At 36.5% G+C, this 6,656-nt stretch overlaps 1 protein-coding gene across 3 annotated transcripts in view; it reads left to right on the top strand.

Moving 5' to 3' along the window:
• Positions 1 to 895: 895 nt before the first annotated feature.
• The window catches only part of slc20a2 (solute carrier family 20 member 2), a 44,757-nt gene continuing 38,996 nt past the window's right edge, over positions 896 to 6,656 (top strand). The window contains exon 1 of one of the 3 annotated variants that reach the window (XM_051901814.1): positions 896 to 1,181. The gene's annotated coding sequence lies outside the window, so the exon portion shown is untranslated. The remainder of the gene's footprint in view (positions 1,182 to 6,656) is intronic. The other 2 variants (XM_051901817.1, XM_051901813.1) reach the window with 2 other exon arrangements.

Genomic DNA, 6,656 nt, shown 5'->3' with positions numbered 1-6,656 from the left:
TTGTCGTGTTGCTCTTCTGAACTTGTCTCGTCTATGTTGATGAACAAATCATTCTACACAGTCGAATCTGTTCAATGAATCTTTTGAATCACAACATGGTCTGAACGATTCATTCAAGAAAATAATTTAGTAAAGTAAATAATTAATTGGGACACTTTTTGCCATTGAGATGAGTGGGAAAAATGTCCCAATTATCCTGAATTAACCCGGTTTAAAATACGTGATATATTAAAGCAATAAGCCCCAAGAAGCCGTGGTTTACAGTGAATTTATAATAGCTAAAGGGCGTTGTTAGGCGCGACGTAATTTTACAATAGTATTGTTTAATATAATGCAGATATTTAGGTTCTAAATAACGTTTTTATGAGATGAATCACAAATGAAATTACAACGAACTTCCTTATTAATAAAACATATTTGTTGAACGTTAGGGTGTAATGTGGACTACGTGATTATGCAATTACGTCCGAGCATAAAATAATCGCTGAATCGTTTTAAGTTTTTTTCAAAACGATTCACTAGCAGAACCGATTCGCAGAAAGGATGGAGTCGGACTTCCCAATATCACTAGTCTCGTGTGGCGCGCATGTGTTGAGAGCGCGCGAATGCTGTTACGTAACAATACGAATACCTACAACTACCTGCCCGCTTTCTGAGACATAAAATATTACTAATAATTAAGTATTGATACCTTGTGCATTCTTATCCTAATCGAGATTCATTATGGATGAGAATCGATCTCTCGTCACGTGATCCAGACATTACAGTAAACCTCCTTTTTTTTCCCTCAGAAAAACAATGACCTCGTGGCTCGTGCACCCACAAGGATATATTCCTATAACAGCCATATCTAAAACAGCTCATAACAAACCAAATTAAAACGCCCATTTGCTTGAATCCACTGCCATTTAGTTGATACTTAAGCTGAAAGGGGACAGGACTTTGGTTTGTCTCCAGTTTTTTTCTCCGTACACGGAAAGCTCCTGCCCCCTGATCCCTCAAGCGCCCGGATGCACACCAGCAACAGTCAGTCAGTTAGTCAGTCAGGACAAACATGGTCGCCAGAGCTGAAGGAAGCGTTTAGGAATCTCTTCGCTGAAATTCTCTTTATAAAGTAACGGCTTTTATACTGGTCGCTTAAAGCACGTAAAGCCTCGCCGGAGGACTACATTTTCTTCTTGGTGAGTAAGAGCTGTGTCACTGACCGCTGTCAAGCCGTCGATAATTCGTCAATGGATTAGATTCACGCGACCGGGAATATTTTCAGAACCACGCGCTCGGGAATAGGAAAGGGCCCGCTTATTACTTTGTTACTCTCGCGTGCAGCTACATATGGTTTTGAGACGCGGTGAGATTGTCTCGAAATGATTGTATATTAATGGGAGGGATTGCGTGATTTTTCTCAGGGTCAGATTTGTCCCCTGGTATTTAATGCTATTAACCGCTTTGTATTAAGCACGGTGTTCGTTTTGTGAGTATGACAGAGCTTTTTCTGAATTGTTTTATGTGAATTTATATATTTGTAGCTCTAGTCAGGTAAGAGCCTGTCGAGACAAGACAGCAACTGACAGGCTGCAGTGATTTGAGAGACGTTATACACGTGATTGTCTGTTGAAATTTTTTTTTTTTTAATGTAGAAGCACGTATTTACTATAAACTATTTTTACACGACCCACAACAAAATATAGCGCACATGTAGTTTATAGTAAAGCAGTGTCACACAAAAAGAATTGCCTCTTGCCACATGACAGAATTGGTCTGTGATATTGCTTTTTAGTAATTAATTACAAGTAACAAGTAATTAATTAAGGTGTAAAAGGCACGAAACCCCAGTGCGTTTTATAATTCGGTTATCACATTTAAAAACAGCAATTACATAAAAACATTGTTTTATTGTGAAGATTGTTGATGTTTCGTAAAGGAACGTTGCTATGCAACACAAATAACAAACGGCTATGTGAGCTGCGCAGTGATAGGACAAAGTACTCGCCCAACATGTTTTTAGGCGTCCTATTTTGCACAAACAGCTTCAAGGTGAATCGCAACATTTCAAGTTTAAGTTGAAGTAAAGAATTGTTCAAAAATTGGACAAAAAGACAAAGGTACAAGAACGTGTACTTAACAGCTTTAATGAGGGAAAGAACAATCACAAGAAGCATTGCCAATGACATATTTAAGTCATTCTTTTGGTACAATTTGGGATTTATTTTGATTCTCTGATTGGAGATTTCTTTGCAGAATCATGGGTAATGTAGTTTTTCACCAGGAATTCCACTGTTAAATATAGGTGCATTCATGCCATGTCGTAATTACTGTAACAATTCTGAACTGTAAAAAGCCTGTCACATGCTTGTAGAACTTGTAACAACATGTAAACTTTTCTGAGAGCTATGACTTGTACCACATGGCCGTTATACCACCTGACCACTGCTGATTTAAGGTCTGTTCGACTTGAAGAGGCGCTGTGCAGATGTATGACATCAAAGTACTGCGAGAGTGATTCAAAAGCATACTGAGCTTTATTTATGGTAATTATGACATGGCGTGAACGCAGCATATGATTATTTAAAAAAATATGTTGAAATAATGTGGGTTGATGGCTTTAAAAAAGCATCTACCAGTGATTAACAAACCTCACAGCTCACAGTAGGTCTGTCTTCAATGGTTTTTATTAAATTATTGTTGAAAATCAATTCTTCTAGTGAACATAAATGCGATTTTTACTTCTGGAACCTGACTATTGTACCATGTCCTTAAACCAAAGACTATAGAATAACACAATACGCGTCACTCGTATTATTATGAATGGGAGAAAGTGCAACGCGCAATATGGCGGAATAATTCCCGCCTTCTAAATAAGAAGTATTGAAACTTCCTCCGAAATGAAACACAAGAGACACGCATTTAGGATTGCGCATGCGCATTAGCTTTATCCAGCCTGGAAAATCCCAATGAGTGAGCGTTTAGAAACAAAATGTATGAGACAGTTGTTGTCAGATTTCATTGGTGATTTCAAATATGAAATTTAATCGAAAGCTTGGCAAAAATCTTTGGAGAATTTGATGTTTCCCCATTCAAAGAGATAGGAGCTGCACTTGCATGCCCAAGAGGCGTTTCAAAGATGGCCGCCAAGTGAAATGACTTGTCTTAAAGGGACTTTGCTTAAATATAACATGGCTGTCTAGAATCTAAACTATCTGTTATGTTATATTGAGTAACTTATGCTTCAGATAAAAATGGCCAGTTAATTCAGTCAAATCTGAAGAACATAATGGACAATAATATTATGCAAACATGTGAAATCAATGTGTCTAGACTCCCTTCCTCATCTCCTACTGTATATATTGATATATAATCATAAGAGTGTGCAATTTATGGTTTGTGTTCAGTCTGATCTTGATTGGAATATGCTATGAAAAGAATCAGCACAACAAGACTATGAAATTATTTTTTAAAAATAGTATTTATATGCTGGAAGCCTTGTATGCTTCCTCACAGCGCGCAATATCATTTGGTGGTATATCAGATTTATGTCCTTTTATGGACCTACAAAACAGACTTCACCTTCTGTTGAGGTCACACATTTCTCCACAGATTTGAATGGGAAGAATGTCAAATAATCACTGAATGCCTAAAAATTGATCATTAGGTCATGTAATAAACGTGAATGCGAATGTGTATTTTCTTTACACACACGAAGAGACTTTAAAAGCAGTATTAGAGCATCATGTGCAGCAGCATGTGCTTTGTGTACATTGTGATAGAATCAGACCGCAACAGCTTCTTAGTGTTTATGTATCCAGGCCTACATCTGATAAGTGTTTGCTGAGTTGTTGAACTTACAGTACTAAAAAAAGAACTGGCCAGGTTCAAGTCAATTTGTCCATTTTTGGTCTCAGAGATTTATTCACAAAAAAACTTTAGTTAACCTCAATCAATGAAAAGTGAATAAACAGTTTGAAGCAAGTTAAATCGTACGGATGTATGGTCTTACCACGCCAATCTTTTTATTTAATGCTAAAGTAACACTGCAAAGGTGGCACAGAAACACTTTTGAAGTGGCCTTTCAGAGATTGTTATACTGCTCAGAGTGAGGTGGCATAAATGATTTTTACACTGCAGTTACAATTGTATACTGTGATATAGGAGCTTTTATGCAAGCATTATGTCTTTACACTAAATTTTGGCAAAGTGCAGCCTTAACTTGGCGCCTTAAGAGATTTCATTTGGGAAAATTTTAGAATTTCTTTCAAATATTAAACTAATATAATTTGTATATTATTTATTTTTTTGACCCAGAGGTTGGGTTAAATGTTTGCCCAACGTGCTGGGCAGTTTTATTTAACCCAACTATTGTTTAAAAATGACTATATGGCTGGCTTAAAATGAACCCAAAATAGGTTGGAAATTAAAAATCAGACACATAATTACTAGAGGCAACAATAATAATCAAAAGGTGAACATATATTAATAAGCAATTTAATAATATGTTTATTGTTCATTATTATTCATTATACTGATTAATAAATGTTCATTTATTAAACATATTAATAAATGTTAATTTCCAACATACTTTGGGTTCATTTTAAAGGGTTAGTTCACCCAAAAATTAAAATAATGTCATTTATTACTCACCCTCATGTCGTTCTACACCCATAAGACCTTCGTTCATCTTTTGAACACAAATTAAAGGGTTAGTTCACCCAAAAATGAAAATTCTGTCATTAATTACTCACCCTCGTGCCGTTTTACACCCGTAAGACCATCGTTGATCTTCGGAACACAAATTAAGATATTTTTGTTTAAATCTGATGGCTCAGTGAGGCCTACATAGGGAGCAATGACATTTCCTCTCTCAAGATCCATAAAGGTACTAAAAACATATTTAAATCAGTTCATGTGAGTACAGTGGTTCAATATTAATATTATAAAGCGATGAGAATATTTTTGGTGCGCCAAAAAAAACAAAATAACGACTTATTTAGTGATGGCCGATTTCAAAACACTGCTTCAGGAAGATTTAAAGCGTAATGAATCACCATTGCTCCCTATGTAGGCCTCACGGAGCCATCGGATTTAAACAAAAATATCTTAATTTGCGTTCCGAAGATTAATGAAGGTCTTCCGGTTCTGGAACGGCATGAGGGTGAGTAATAAATGACAGAATTTTCATTTTCATTTTCATTTATTTTTGATTAAATCCGATGGCTCAGTGAGGCCTCTATAGGCAGAAATGTCACTGAACTTCTCAAGATCCAGAAAGGTACTCAAAACATATTTAAAACAGTTCATGTGAGTAGAGTGGTTCAACCTTAATATTATAAAGCGACGAGAAAAACAAAATAATGACTTTTCAACGATATCTAGTGATGGGCAATTTCAAAACACTGCTTCGAATCTTTCGTTTCGAATCAGTGATTCGGAGCGCCAAAGTCACGTGATTTCAGCAGTTTGGCATTTTGACATGCGATCCGAATCACTGATTCGAAACAAAAGATTCGAAGCAGTGTTTTAAAATCGCCCATCACTAGATATCTTTGAAAAGTCTTTTATTTTGTTAATTTTGTTATTTTTGTTTTAAACAAAAGTTGGGTTAAATAAAACTACCCAGCAGATTGGGCAAACATTTAACCCAACCACTGGGTTAAAACAACCCAATCGCTGGGTTGGTTTTAACCCAGCATTTTTTAGAGTGTACTAGTTTATTTTTAATCTTTGCCAAAAATATATCTTTTGATTCTGATAAAAAATGAATAAATATATCTAAGGTATATAGTGATAGTTATTTAATTCCTTTAATTAAGGAATGAGGTAGTTTTCCACAATACAAGGAGTGAATTACCCATCTTCCATGTTCCCTGTTGCTGCTCTCACAATACTTTCCATACGCTCCCTCTGAGCTTTGAATGCCAGTACTCACAACACAGCCTTGTGTGTATCCCCGACAACATTTGGCTCTTCGCTTGGCATTCTCAAAGGAAGGCAAGTTGCCCATTTACCATGCCCATTGCAGCACTAAAGGAACAATAAGTCATTGATATGTCTGAGGAACTGCTGGGAGGTGCTCTTTAAACACAATGGCTAGTTCTTTGTAAAGGGACATGATGGTGTTGTGAAGATGTCGGAACAGGTTATGGTACTTTTTGTAGCAGAACATTGTGGCTGAATTTAAATAAAAAACATGACATAAGAAGAAGGAGAGGAGATGAACACATTAGTTTGTCATTGTTTATGAAATAGACACATTCTGAAATGTTTCTAAACAAGAATGTGGTACATTATGGCAAACACTTGGCTTCTCGAAGTGAAGTCGCTGACTCCATTAAGCTATCATGAAGATGAATGGCTTTTTAAATGAAGTGCCGTGGTTCAATTTATGACCAGGTTAAGTGGTGTTAAGAGTTAGGTTGTTGTTACAAGAGCACAAAATGAAATGCCTAAAATGCCCATGGTTGCGTCTTGTTTAGTTTTTGAGTAACTCCATTTACGCCCACCAATAAATTCGGTGGAGGAATCCACAAAGCCTCACCCTGAACTGGAGGAAGAACAGAAACTGACAAGTCATTTCACCCTGTACATGCCCTTCTCAACATCAAACAAGTTTGTGCTTTGCCAGTATGTACAAGTTCAGTGTGTAAAGAACTGAAAAGGGTTTG

The sequence above is a fragment of the Ctenopharyngodon idella genome, chromosome 8 (genome assembly GCF_019924925.1).
Source record: "Ctenopharyngodon idella isolate HZGC_01 chromosome 8, HZGC01, whole genome shotgun sequence".
NCBI classification, from domain to species: domain Eukaryota; kingdom Metazoa; phylum Chordata; class Actinopteri; order Cypriniformes; family Xenocyprididae; genus Ctenopharyngodon; species Ctenopharyngodon idella.
This window is presented reverse-complemented; position numbering and strand designations above follow the sequence as displayed.